We start from the raw sequence: 14,033 nt of genomic DNA, 5'->3' as shown, positions 1-14,033 counted from the left end.
ACGGAGAAACATCAACCTGGAGAAAGATGATTCATACTGAAGGTATGTGACCACGTCAAAAATAGCAAATCATGTCTTTTGTCCAAAGTCCTGTCCAATTCAAGTCTTTGGACTTACGTACACTAGAAACATAGTAAATAAAAGCTATTTTGAAGTAGGTAAGTATTCATATGATACTAACAATTTTAGCAGAACCTTTGCAGCTAGGAGTCAACGTTCCCTTGAAATGTGAAACATCTTGTAGACAATCAGACTGATTTCTAAACTGCTCTGGATTAAATGGATGACTAAGAACCTACGCAGACAGACAAATAAAAAAAAAAATTCTTCCAAAGCTGTGAAACACAGATTAAGAGAATTTCATGGATATTACTATTATATCTGAAGGCAGAAATACAAACAAAAGGTTTCTGACGAAATCTGCGTTAACTGAGGAGAGATTTAAGAATAATGGCACATAATTTGGACCAGATTAACTGTCTGACTTCAACCAGGCTCTGGTTTTGGATCAAAATCCACGACGCAGGCATTTTTGAAGCTTGTCTAGTCATACGCGTTATGACTCTGGCTAACCTAATCATTTACGCAACTCAACTCTGGTTAGAAGCCACACAGTGGTCGACGCGAGTGGCAGAGGGGCATAAAAGAGGGAACTGAGAGCCTATATTTGTACCTTTGTGTCAAAAACAAGACAAAGCCACAAGTTTGAATCATTTCAATATGAACATCTGGTGCAGTGATGTGAGGAGGACATTGTGGTCTGCACAGAGAAAGAAAAAAGATAAAACGTCGTCACCATATTACCATTATATCCAAACCTGCAGAGGTGGGCTACACACTGGACAGTTGTCCAGTCCATCACAGAGAGGCCATTCACACCACATTCACACCTATGGTCAATGAAGGGGGAACAAATAACTTGATCCCTGCAAGGAGATGATGCAAACTCCATATAGATAGACAGGGAATCAAACCAGCAAACGTGTCATCTTCACCAGCCACTCTGCCACCACATAGCCATTCTTTGAATACCAAACTATTTACTTTGGCAAAATAGTCAGAAGTAATAGTGAGTTTTTGATTATCAAACACATACTGTACGTACGCTGCCAAACTGGTCAGAACATTTTTTTAAATAAATTTAAATGAATAAAATATAAGGAAACGCAGCTCACGGCCTGACAAATGATGAAAGACACGCCTGAGAGACATGTCCTCACATGTTGTAGAATTAATTACACTTTATGGAATGATAAGATCAGAAGTCTTAATTGTTTTTGACTTGAATCTGAGGAGTGAACTGAAGGCTCAGGTCTGATGTAAAAGACCAGAGTCGGTGGAAGGAGCTCCTGTGAACACAGAGCTCTTTGTACAGCGGCTCATTAGACAAAACGACATTCTGTACATTTTCTCAGGTGTTTATAGTTCTTCAACTGCCTCCAACACTTTGTGGCATTCTGAGCGGTGTTTAATTTAACAACCTGAGCGTGTAATGTTTATAATCAGTGTGTCATTAAAAAAACAGTTGGTGAATTAATGAAATCTCCTGATTTATTCACTCAAACCACAGGTTATACAACTCTGATGTGATAAGAAGTCTAATCAACCGTGTTGTCGTGCTTCCACCGCACGAAACAAATGTGTGAACACAGAAGTTCACCTTTTCCCTCAGGTAGTTGTTTGGTTGCCACGACAACCTCCCACTGTTTTACAGCTTGCGGTTGATATCAGCAATGGAAAATAACTATGGTAACAGCCGTCATGAAGCAACAGGTAAAGGTATGACAGCGTGGCAGTGGCAGTTTAAAATACAGGATGACGAGGAGGAATCCCATGTTGATACATAAACGGAATCCCGGCGCCTGGCAACCGAGGGAAACCCTGGAGCGTCACATCAGGACTCTGATCTCGGCGTGACGTCAAGGCCGGTCGTTCCCCTCTCAGGCATGCACTGTGCCCCTGTAATGTGCACCAACTGACTGTCACTCACACGTTGTGAAACACATGTAGCTGATGAGTCACTTTAAGGCAGTAAGTCGAAAAAAAAGGTATTTAACTATAGGTGCAGCCACAGGATTAGACTTCCTGCCACAGACTGAGCTCCACTGGTGGAGAAACACCAGTGGAGCTCAGTGTGTGGTCCAGCCGGGCTCTACAGCAGGGTATTCCTCAAGGGGAGAGACATTTCCATCCTCTTGTGCAGACCTTACAACAACATTGGTTTCAGGAGTATATAGCTGAGTGTTCAACACGCCGGCCTTGAGCTGCTGTTGTAATCTCAGTGGGAGTGTCTCCAGCCCACGTACCAGATAGGGTGGTAAGACATCAGAGTGGCAGTGCGTGACAGTGGGTCATATAGACTCCTCTGAGTCCTGACATCAGTCACCCTACAGGCTGTATCACACGGTCAAAGAGCACTTTGAGGAAAAAGTGTTTTACACTGCCTTTACCTCGGAAACTGGCTCATGAGTTCAAAGTCTGAAAGATCAGCAGGTACAGGAGAACACGTACGACCCCTCATAATGCATCAGAACAGTCTCACACACACATACACACACACATACACTGGTCAAATGTCAATAAAAAAATATATAAAATAATAACTCAAAAATGGCACTCAAAATGAATGTAAAATCACATTTTTGTCTAACATTATTATTTATATGTTTATTCTTGAATTCTCAGACCTGATTGGATGGTTCAGTGGGCCAGATTTGGCCTGCAGGCCGCCAGTTGATGATCACTGTTATAACATATCTCTAACGTCTGATAAATCTGCAAAACGGGCCGCCAGTTGATGATCACTGTTGTACGTGTTATAACATATCTCTAACGTCTGATGCTAAATCTGCAAAACATTTATAATAATCTGAATAACAAAGACAAAAAAAAAAGAAGAAGGAAGTTTTTCTTGTTAGTATAAAAGACTCGTCCTTTACCACCGTCACTGAAAAGTCTTTTTATGTCCTGCTACAAAAAAACATCCAAATAAATACTGCTTGAGGCAGATGTGTAAAACAAGCGTTTGTAGTACTGTCCTGTAGTACAATAGAGGCTAATATCTGTCTGTCCTCTTTGTGTGAGCGCAGCACACCTGCTTCTCAGATGCAGGTTCAAAGGCCTGGAGGACCTTTCACTAACCTTATGTTGCTGCTCAAAGACAGACAAGTGCACTCTCCGTGATGACAACTGCAGACTTTCAGCGGTGCCACACTGGACAAAGCTCTGCTCAACATCCGTCGAACGACTGTGTTGTGAAGCCCGGTGGAGCAAAGTTCCATCTGAATGTTATCTGGACAGCACCAGCTGCAATAAACATTGACACATTCATTTAAAAACCACTAATTCACTCTGATTATCCACCAGAACGCCTTTTGGTTTTTCTCCCTGCTACTGAAAACATTCGTGTTTTCCTTTCTCTCGCTCCTCTGGACACTTGATATGCCTTGGACTGCGGCCGAAGATTTTTTTTTTTTTTTGCTGTCTTAATGTCGGCCAGTTGCACCAAAACGGTATTTTAGCACAAGTGCATGGCAACAGCAAAACAAAGACACACAAGAGGGATTCTTTGGCCGACCACTTCTTGAATTACTGATCATGTAAAAACCCGCTGTGGCTCCCAGATTGCAAACATCAGTTCTTGGAGCCTGCATGCAAACCATTCTCTAAATAGGCCTGTCTATTTCTGTTGGGCTGTGGGGGGAAACATGTGTTTGACATCAGTGTCACTCGCTAGATGTTTAACAGCAGAGCCTTATTGTCCCCTTACGGCAAACCCCACTCAGATTAACAGTTGATGTCTGCCTTCTGAGAGCGGCGGTAATTACAGCCCAATCAATGAGCTCACGTTTGAGGACGGCCCTGCTCCGCCAGCGTCTTCGGTTTGTGGACTAAACACTGCATCTCATTTTAAATACGCTCCAGCCGCTGTTTATACCAGCTCTTTGAAAAGTGCGTTGGCAAAGTAAACACATAAATGAGGTACAGCGCGCCGTGCGCCACAACACACTCTCCAGGACCGTCGGCCCGTGTAGAACATGCTGAACATCAAACGGAACAATCAGACGCAACTGAGAGTCAGAGAATTTCTCAGCAACCTGATACACAGTCTGGGCAAACGAGAGTGAGCGAGCAGCTCGGCCTCGCCGTTAAAACTGGCACGGAACAGCCAGCCTTTCCAGCTGTGCTGTGTATTACCCATGTATAAATGTCCAGAGGTTCACCACTGTGGAACTGTCACAGCTAATACCGGGGTACATGGAGAAGTTCTCAGACAAACTGCAAAAAAATAACACACTATTTCTATACGTGTCTTCCAGATGCAGTAAGTCTTAAGTCTCTGTTCCATTTGATACATAAAATCAGATCAACTTTAAAACCTTACTTTCCTATTCAGATCAAGTGAAGGTCATGAGGTCAAATCTATTCATGAGGTTCAAAGTTAAATCAGATCAACTTTAAAACCTTACTTTTCTATTCAGATCAAGTGAAGGTCAAATCTATTCATGGGGTTCAAAAACACATTTTCCCACGATGGACTCAACAGTTTGGACATGGAATTATAATAACAAGACTCAGTGTGATGCATGCTGGGTGTTTGACCTGAAGTTGACCTGGACAGCTTTTAAGATTTTAACATTTGTCTTAGAACTTATTTAACTCCAAGGTGACTTAGCTAAAGTCAGTTTCAATTATCTGAGACCTTTAAGCGACGTACAGTGAGGCGTCAAGATACTATTAATTCATTTTAACATCAACAAATCTATTGATAAAATAAAATAATAATAATTGATAAAACATTTTATATTATTCTTTTAAAAATGGGTAAAATAACTCAGCGAGAGAGGTGAGCGAGACAGGACGACAGTGTTAGGTGGAAAAATGGAGCTCGGTTGGTCAATGTTTCCTACTCGTAACTTGGAAATCCTGTATTTCGCGGAGCTCGTATCTGGAGGCCCCGCTGTACTTCATCTTTAAGGTAATCCTCCAAATGACTGGATTAAAATACTGTAACGCTGTGCTGTGAGTTTCACAGTGAAGCAGATTCCGCTGAGAACGAAGCGGCCTACCTCCGGAGGTATGTGACGCTTGTGACCACTGCCCTCATGAACCCAACCAGTCACTGTTTCCCAGTCCCAGAGAGACCTTGTGTATTTACTCAATCAGTTCATAGAGAAGAGGAGGAATGAAAGGCCTGTGTGACACCAGCTCCCTCACTCTGTAATTTCCTTCCCCATTTTCCACCAAGACCACTCAATCTTACAGCCATATGGTGGTTTGCTGCCATAACCATTCACAAGTGAGTAAAAATAAACCTTTGGGATGCATCCTTGAGACAGGGGTTTGAAGTCACATTCGGTGAAACACTGCTGCCTGACTCTGTGCTGGTTACCCCACTGTGATTCACCGTATCAGCAGACGATTCTACTCATATAATTTGCAACCAGAGTAGGGTCAGGATATACAATATTATTTTGGTTAAAATTCAAGGGTGAGGCAAGAATAGAAAGTCGACCACATCAAGAGACTCGGAGCAGAAATAGTTTTTTTGATGGGTATGTATTTCAGTGGCACAATCAAGGGGTCTCTCTGGAGTGCTTTAAAAGCCCCCCCCCATTTATGATTTGGGGTTGGGTGGTTGCACACGTGGTCAGCGCAGTCTCTGCTTCTGCATAAGACGCCGAAAGTTGGAGCAATCAAACTCACCGCAGCCTCCAGATTGAAAAACTAACATCTACTGATGTAAATTACAACAATATGCGCTCCCGAAATAAATGCACGTGCTGACATCCACACTTATTGTTAATCCTAGCCATGAATAATGGGATCACTCTCATGCACCGCGTTTGGTGTTTGGTGTAAACACAGCGTGTCTTCATATCACAGTCTGCTGATGTGGTAACAACTGTATATTAGGAGGCGTGGCTGCAGCCGACTGCCGCGAGAGACGATTAACCTGTAAATGCTGCGGGAGGTGTTGAGACAGCGAGGCAACCCTTCACCCACCTCTGAGCAATTACTGCCATTACTGTCTAGTCTCTGCCACTGATTAATGACTTTCCAGGTATTGTGACAAGGTCTTTCACAATGGAAAACAAAATGTCAGTGCATACAGTAGACAGATTTACTGCCACCACTAGATGTTGTTTTTATCTTTACCACCAGTACAGTCTTCATACAGTGCTATGTCTAGTTAGCCAGAACAATAGCCTTAGCATACGCTGACAACTGCATTTATTTCCAAAGATCGCTGAATGTAAAACCACAATTCAATTAACCTAAAACTAAAACACTACCAGATCACAAAACTGACACTTTCTTTGTCACAGTCAATGGGTAAAAGACACAACTGCAGTGTTGAGCAACTAAAGTGGTCATTACTCTCACAAACCAATTCATATATATATATATATATATATATATATATAAAAACATATACATGATAAATATATATATAAAAACCCTGATCATATATCAGTTTATTAGACCAGCAGCGACGGCCTTGCTGGCCTTGACCGTACACCACTGCTGTGGAGTTACATTTAAATGATGATTTAGACATGTATGGCCCAGAACTCTTGCACAACATTGTTTTTTTTGTTTTTTTTTGTCACTGTTTCAGCAGAGTGGAGTTTTCTTCTTTTTTTTTTTAAAGAACAATTCTTGTTACATATGTCACAATAGGAAGTGCTTATTGAAGACAACATGTTCATAAAAGTGTTTCACACTTTTGTCTCACACACAGTGTAATGTCCTAAAAGTAAAAAGAGGAAATATTTCCTTTAATTTTTATAGGAAATATACAAAAATAAAAATATGCTGAACTGTTTACAGTTACATGGAGCTGAGTAACAGCATCGTGATTCCTCTCGTCAACTGCTACTAACTGTAGCACGAGCTCCTTTGTTTAGTAGAGCTGTGCACCTCCAAAAACATTAGGCCTAAACACAAGGATGAACGATAATCTGATGAAGTAAATCTATTTCATCACGAAGGTCTAGTCATTAGCAAAACAAAGATAACGCAGACGAAGCTTTGTAGACTGTGTGTAGATGTTGCCACATCTGCATTAGGATTTTGCACAACGGTTACACCTGACCTAACCCTGACCACCGAGGTTAGGGTTTAATGACTAGGTGGATTCAAACCCATAACCTTCCGTAAGGCAGACAGGACTCACTGTCACTGCACCAGCGTAGCCCTGGAGCCTTAGTTACTGACGGAAGGAGTTTATTTTACAGTTTCTGTGGTTTATTATTTTAGGAATTTCCGCCGCACTATACCTTTAAGTATAGGTTTGTGTCAAATGAATGTCTTTTCAGGTGTGTGTTTAATGGTGGAAGTAGGGAATCAGGGTCTATATATGGGCGTGTGAACCCAGAAATACCACACAGTGAACAGGGTTGTTGAAACAACAGTTGTGTTCATGTAGGTGGTAGATCTGGAACTGCCTGTGTGACACCATTCATGTAAAACTAGCACTGTGTAAAAAGTTTGTAGGTCAAAGAGAGTTCTTTGTCAGCCTCCGTCTTACTTTCTCTCTTCGCGTTACACACAATATGCTACACATGAAGTCTCCTCGGATATTTCTCCTCCTCCTCCTCCTGCTTCTGAACATAAACACCTGACAGAACAGGTGAAGCAAGGTGAGAACAGGAGGCAACAACATCCCTCCGGGGCTGAAGCCTTTGTGCTTTGATCCTCCACAGCAGATACGATCGCTGACGTTACTTCACTAGCCCGACTACCCCTCCCTGAATTCAAGCTGTGTTAATCTCACTGATCTTTATCTCCAAACTTCAAAAAAAAAAAAGGAACCAAAGTAGCAAATAATCCAGTTTGGGTCTCAAACTTCAACAGAATCTGTGGACTTAGATCCTGATGATGAGTTTCAGTGCCGAGGGATGAAACAGCTCAGCTCTGCCACCTGTTTGTCTGCTGTTTTCCATAGGAGTCTGAGGGCAGGGCAGAGTTCTCCATTTGTGTCACGCTCATAGCTTTTAAACAGATGCTAGCGTTGCCATAGCCAAACCAGCAGCACTTTTACTGTTGACCCATGTGGTAAGGCTATTTAGCTTCTTGCAGACCCCATTAAATTTACCCAAATGACTCGATCCAAATATATCAAGCAATTTCAAGTTTATACGGACTTGACTTCAGTGACTCACTCCTGGCTTCTACCAGCGCGTACAGTTTGGTTTGAAGGAACCCTTGGGCAGATATTATTTTGAGGATGATTTAAAACAAAAGTTTGACTTCATGTACCGTTGCTAGCTAGTGTGGGAAAAGCCTCCGTATATATGTGTTGCTAAAGAATGGAAACAGTGTTGACGCACAATGTTCACCGTCCACTCCCTTTAAATCTGACAGCAGCTGGTGACAGACAATGTTGGTGAGGGATTACTGGAGGTGTACGTGGTTCACACAGAAAGAGGTTAGTCAAGTTTGACGATTGTTTATGTCTAATTAGGGTAAATGTCCTTATAAACTCATCGACACTCCTTCTTAATCATCCATTACACTCCCACACAGGCTGCTACAACAGAGGCCCATTTCCCTCGGCACGCAGATTAAAGCCACGGTTTTATTGTGGCTTCTGCTTTGAATTGTCCTCGTCTATTTTATAGGAAGAAGGAAAAATAATAACAGAAACATTCCTGAGGGGCTGTAATTTTCTTCCGGCGGGTAAAAGTTGTCCATTATGGTCAGGGTCAAGGAACACATGCAACCCCGTCATCAGAGGCGCACAGTGGACCACATCAGAACCGCCCGTCACGACTAGTGGAAAAGGCTCTGTCTGTTAGCACAACACGCAGCCAATCACCAGCCCCACAGCCTTTGCCCCCCCAAACCATGCCACATTCTAATTTAGGCACACATATTCCATTGAAATTACAGCATACTTATCCACTCTTCCCTGCAATTTTACATGATGTGCACACTGATGGGACGAACTCAGACAATTCTTATTCTGTGGACAGTAAAGACATCTCTCTGGACACTATTTAGTCAGGTACATAAAAATATGTTGTTTTAACATTCTCGAAAACAACAAATGTATTTCTTTACATTTCCTCCATTCCTCCAACACTTTTGGGGGACTTTTTTTCACATAGGGTCATGACCTGTTCTTTCCAAATGTTCTTTTTTGTATATATTTATTTTTGGATAACTAGAAAAGATCAACTTGATTTTGGAATTTAAAAAAAAAAGTGATGTTGAAAAAATACAAATCAATTCATCAGTAATGAACCTCACAGTTCAACAAAGATATCACAGGAATGTAAATATAAAATGTGACACACAATGTCCGTTGCATCATCAGAGACAAACAACCAGAATCTGCAGACTTTAAGACTAAGACTGGGGATCAAACCCCCCTCCCTCATCTTGCTGTGAGGCAGGACTACTAAACGTATGTGTACAGGTGTTCTGAGCTCCACATTCCTCCTGTATAAAACAACCTTGTTCTAAAACTCCTTTTGCCACATCTATAGAATATAAAAACAGCGGTGCAGTGATACGAACACGAGGAGGAGCAGCTGAGTGGAGTTGGACTGAGTTTTCACTCAACACATCTTCAACCCATCAGCCCTAATCTGTGTTCAGCAACAAACAAACTGTGAAGTCAAAACAAACCACATCCAAACGTAAAATATTGAAATGATGAAAACTATGTTGAGGTCTCCGGTCATGCAAGAGTACACTTGTTTTATCCTGAGTGTGAGTACGAGGCGCTTGGCTGCGTCAGTACTGGAATTTTACAGGTTGTATGGGAAAGTGAGGCTCTTCTCAACACGACAAGTCAGCCTTCCACTTAGTTGTTGTTGGCTCTGAAGTCATTATGCATTTCTTCCTCTGAGGCATTGACAGTGAACACCTTGTGTTGTGTGTGTGTGTGTTTAATAGGCTGCATGAAAGACATGACAGACAATAAAACACACACACCTCACCGGGGAATGCTGTCAAAAAAAAAAAAAAACAACAAAAAAAGAGAAAAACATGGGGCATCCTCCAGGTAGAAGGTGCTGCACATGACTCACTGTGGCTGGCAGAGAATCAGCAAAGTGAAATATGTTGTTGTGTCTTGGTGTTTCAGATCAGATTATCAGATCTAGACATGGTCAGCGCCGTCTGACTCCAAGTCTGGTCTACGATCATTTTAATTTACAGCCATTACGGTGTTTAAGAAAACTTATTTCTTTTCTTCTTAGCTGTGGTTTTCAGTACAGGGTGTAGCAGCAAAATTACATTTTCATCATTTTCACTCCTCTTTTATACAAGCGATACAGACTGGGACACCCCTTTGTGAACAACAGACGTCATCAGCCGCCACTGGTATGCTGTTATTGAAAATGCCATTGTCAGCTGTTGAGAGTTGATTTGCTACCGGCGTTGTTTTGTGCTTGGCTGCTGCAGAGCAGAGACATGTCAGAAGTTGTCTCCAGTGACAAAAACTGCAAACAAAATTGCAAACTCTTTTTTAAGTTGGAAATTTATAATGACAAATACAGTGATCCCTCTGCTGTCGTGAGAGTTATGTTCCAAGACCCACCGTGAAATGGGAAAGATGGCAAAGCAGAGGCGAGAGAGTTATTCTATTATTTACGTATATATTTACCCTTTATCAACCCCCCCCCAGACTGTATTACCGTTTCCCACACAATTATAAGTGCAGTGCAGTTATACAGCGGCGACACAGAGCGAAGATGACAGTCTCGTTGAAAATGGTCGATAGACAAGGAGAGATGCTGAGAGATGATATGATGCATCTCTCAGCAACAAGCCAATAGTACGCAGTGAGGTAAACAAAGCTACCGGGGATTGTTCGCAAATGCACAAAACGAGTGGTTAATGATCATGCCTTACACCAGTAAAACCATCAGTTAGAGGGGATTCTCTCACAGAACAAACACAAACACAAACACAAACACAAACACAATTAGGTTAATTGTCCGCTCTAAATTGACCATAAATGTGAATAAGAGTGTGGACACAGTGAGTCCTGCCTTCACACATTAACTGCAGGGATAAAGTAATTAAACTGTAGAAATGGCGGGACCCAAACAAAAACAAGGGCGTCACTCCATGAGTTAGGAAGGTGAGGCTCTGTTGGAAAATAACTATCAAAGGCAACAGTTTCTGTAACAAACCAAAAAGTTTACACTTAGTTTCATATTCAAACTGCGTCTTCCTGTTATGGACGTGACGATTCGATTCATCCCAGTGCATCATGTAGTCTGAATGATGTGCTTACAGTTCAAGGCCAGCTTTGTCCCGCCGTTCATTCATCTACTCAGGTGCGCTGAAGGCATCACAATGCCACGCTATCGCACAGTAAGTGCCTTTCAATAGGAATGTGTTCATTGTCACACACAAGATGGAGAGCCGAGGGGGCCTTGGCATTTGAAAAGGCCATATTTGAGGGCCTCCTCCGCGAGTGTTTACCTTCCAGGACAAATGAGGCCATTGAGTCGCCGTGAGCCGTGAATGAGCTCCTTCTGCACACACGGACTTTTTGAATGCACATCAAAACAACCTCAGCAAACCCAGGGACACATTCCTCAGGTGTTTAATGTGAGGGCAAATAGGCAACCACTTCAATAAAATACCTCTCGGTTGGAATTGCATAAGTCAGAAAAGCAAGCACCGAGGTGAAACTCAGGGAACGCCAACCGTCCGAGCTTTACCTGATGACTGTGTAAATACACAGGGATTTACGCGTTGACAGCTTTACAGCGGACGTACATGCAGGCTGGGACAAAAAGGTGATTGAGTCAATGCTAGGGCTGGTATTTTTGTCGTGACTAAGTTGATTAGAATAGCTCCAGTTTCTACACAACAACAAGTCAAATCCTGCGAAGGCCGTCCTATTTTAATGACACAGTACCAAACGTCCCCCAGTCCCATTTTTTCCTTCCCCTCTCCACAACCCCTTCCCTTCACAAACACACACGAAAAGGCATCACATTTCACAATAACATCCCCGCACCATGTAATTATACAATCGTCAGAAAACATTTATTTTTAGGGTCAGTAAATGGTTGACTTCTGCCTGCGTGCCCGAGGCTGACAAAACAATCAGGAGGATTTCACTGCCAGGCAGAAATTCACTGTCCAGTAGAAAGTGTCTCCAGTTTTACAATTTCCCCTGAAGAAAAGTAACAGGTGGAACTGGTTAAAGACACTTTGGCTTCGTTCACTCTGCTACTGTGCAGTAATAGACCTAATGTAGTGTAGTATAAACAGTTCTGCGGTGACACCGGCCTCACATTCTTCTTTCTCCTGGACTGATCACATTTCTTCTCCCTGCCCCTTCATGCAAATACATTTAAATTCTCAGTAAACAGCCCTGTTGTTGGGGCTTCATAGATTTACAATTTTCAGTCAAACTGAATGTAGCTGGAGCATGGATTGGTGTGTAAATAGCAACACAGCAGACACTGATTAAAATCATCTAAGTAACTGTGATATTTTTATTTACATTTATATATTCCAAAGGTATTCATATATTTAATCAGAGAAATATTTAGTAAATAAATAAAATCACATAAAAATGCAGCATCATTTTCTTGAGCTTATATATACTGCATTTATAATATAAAGATATATAAAAATGTAAGGTGTGTGTGATTTTTTACACTTTTACTTATTAATATGTGTATTTTTTATTTGTGATGTCAGACAATTAGTCAGACACAGGGCAATAATCAGATGTTTTGTTGCAGGTGTGAATGAACAATGGAGCGGTGACAGTTTAAGTAGATCACTACTGTATAGCTATCAGCAGCGAGAACAAGACTGCACACGTCCTCAGACGGTTATTTATTACCAATCACATCAAGTTCACTCAAAGGTGTGTTAATGTGAAACAGCAGAAGGAATGAGGAGACCTGATACGTGTGAGGGAACTGAATATACTGTATGTGTTGGAACTCGACTCGCTGACGTCTTGACGTCCGTTTCCGGTTTCAAAATCGATGTGTCTGAGGTCAGAGACTGATGATCATAAAACATTGTCATCTATAGCATAATGCTAGCTTTCAATAAACAGAACTTTTTTGTTTCCTCAGCAGTTGTAAATCTGCCCGTGTGACAGTGTGAAATCTGACCAGGAGCAGGAGATAAAATCCAAGTGTTCTGTCTTATTGTATCTATTGTATTTTATGTTGCTTTTAGGGAAATTGGCAGGAACAAAATGTTCTTGATTTTATTTAATGAAATCATGAATTTGCCAGGTTGGATTTAATGGATTGTGAAACAAGTAATTATCGTTGCCGGTGATACGTAAAGGATTACACGACGTGAGGAAAACAGTGGAGTGTTGTTAATTAATATTTCTACAGTTAAAGGTACAATAAGAAATTAATAATGTTCTCTTGGCAAGAGACACTGATGAATCAAACCAACAGAACAGGGAACGGGGAATAAAAGAAGTTAATGTGTTGGCCACATTCCCCTTTCAGCCCAGCCAAACGGGTGTCCTCGCCAGTTTCTGTTATCTCTGATAGAAGAGGATTAATAGGGGACATCGGGAGCACGCCCAACGCCAGCGGTTACAGTGACGCAGACACAGAAATCAAACTGCTGGCAGCGTCTTCACACTGCTGTCTTTTCAAAACCGTAATTTATGCACAAGCAGCTACGATATCGGAGGCACAAAAGCACCAACATGATTTGCTGCCTCGTGGCATCAATTAAATATGTTCTCCCTCCTCGCTGCTGATGGCAGGTATGTGGTGAAGATACAATTGTAGCACCAAACGGACAGACAGAGAGAAGAAGAAGAAGAAAAAAAGAAGATATTTATCAAAGTGCTGCGTCTCATGTTTGCAGCCTGTGCTTATAGTAGTGATAATAGAACCTCTCAGACCACGGCCTTCACGACGTCCTCCACCGTCTGATCACGTTTCCAAACGTGGCCACATCAGTTCACCTGTGACTCAGCTTCATCCTTGCCTTACATCCTGCCTCGCCCACTTCAACAGTTCATACTTGAACACAAGAGAACAAAAGTCTGTAGTCTACAGTAG

This window comes from Cynoglossus semilaevis, chromosome 20, assembly GCF_000523025.1.
Source record: "Cynoglossus semilaevis isolate Cse_v1.0 chromosome 20, Cse_v1.0, whole genome shotgun sequence".
Classification (NCBI taxonomy): Eukaryota; Metazoa; Chordata; class Actinopteri; order Pleuronectiformes; family Cynoglossidae; genus Cynoglossus; species Cynoglossus semilaevis.
Note: the sequence above shows the minus strand (reverse complement) of the source record.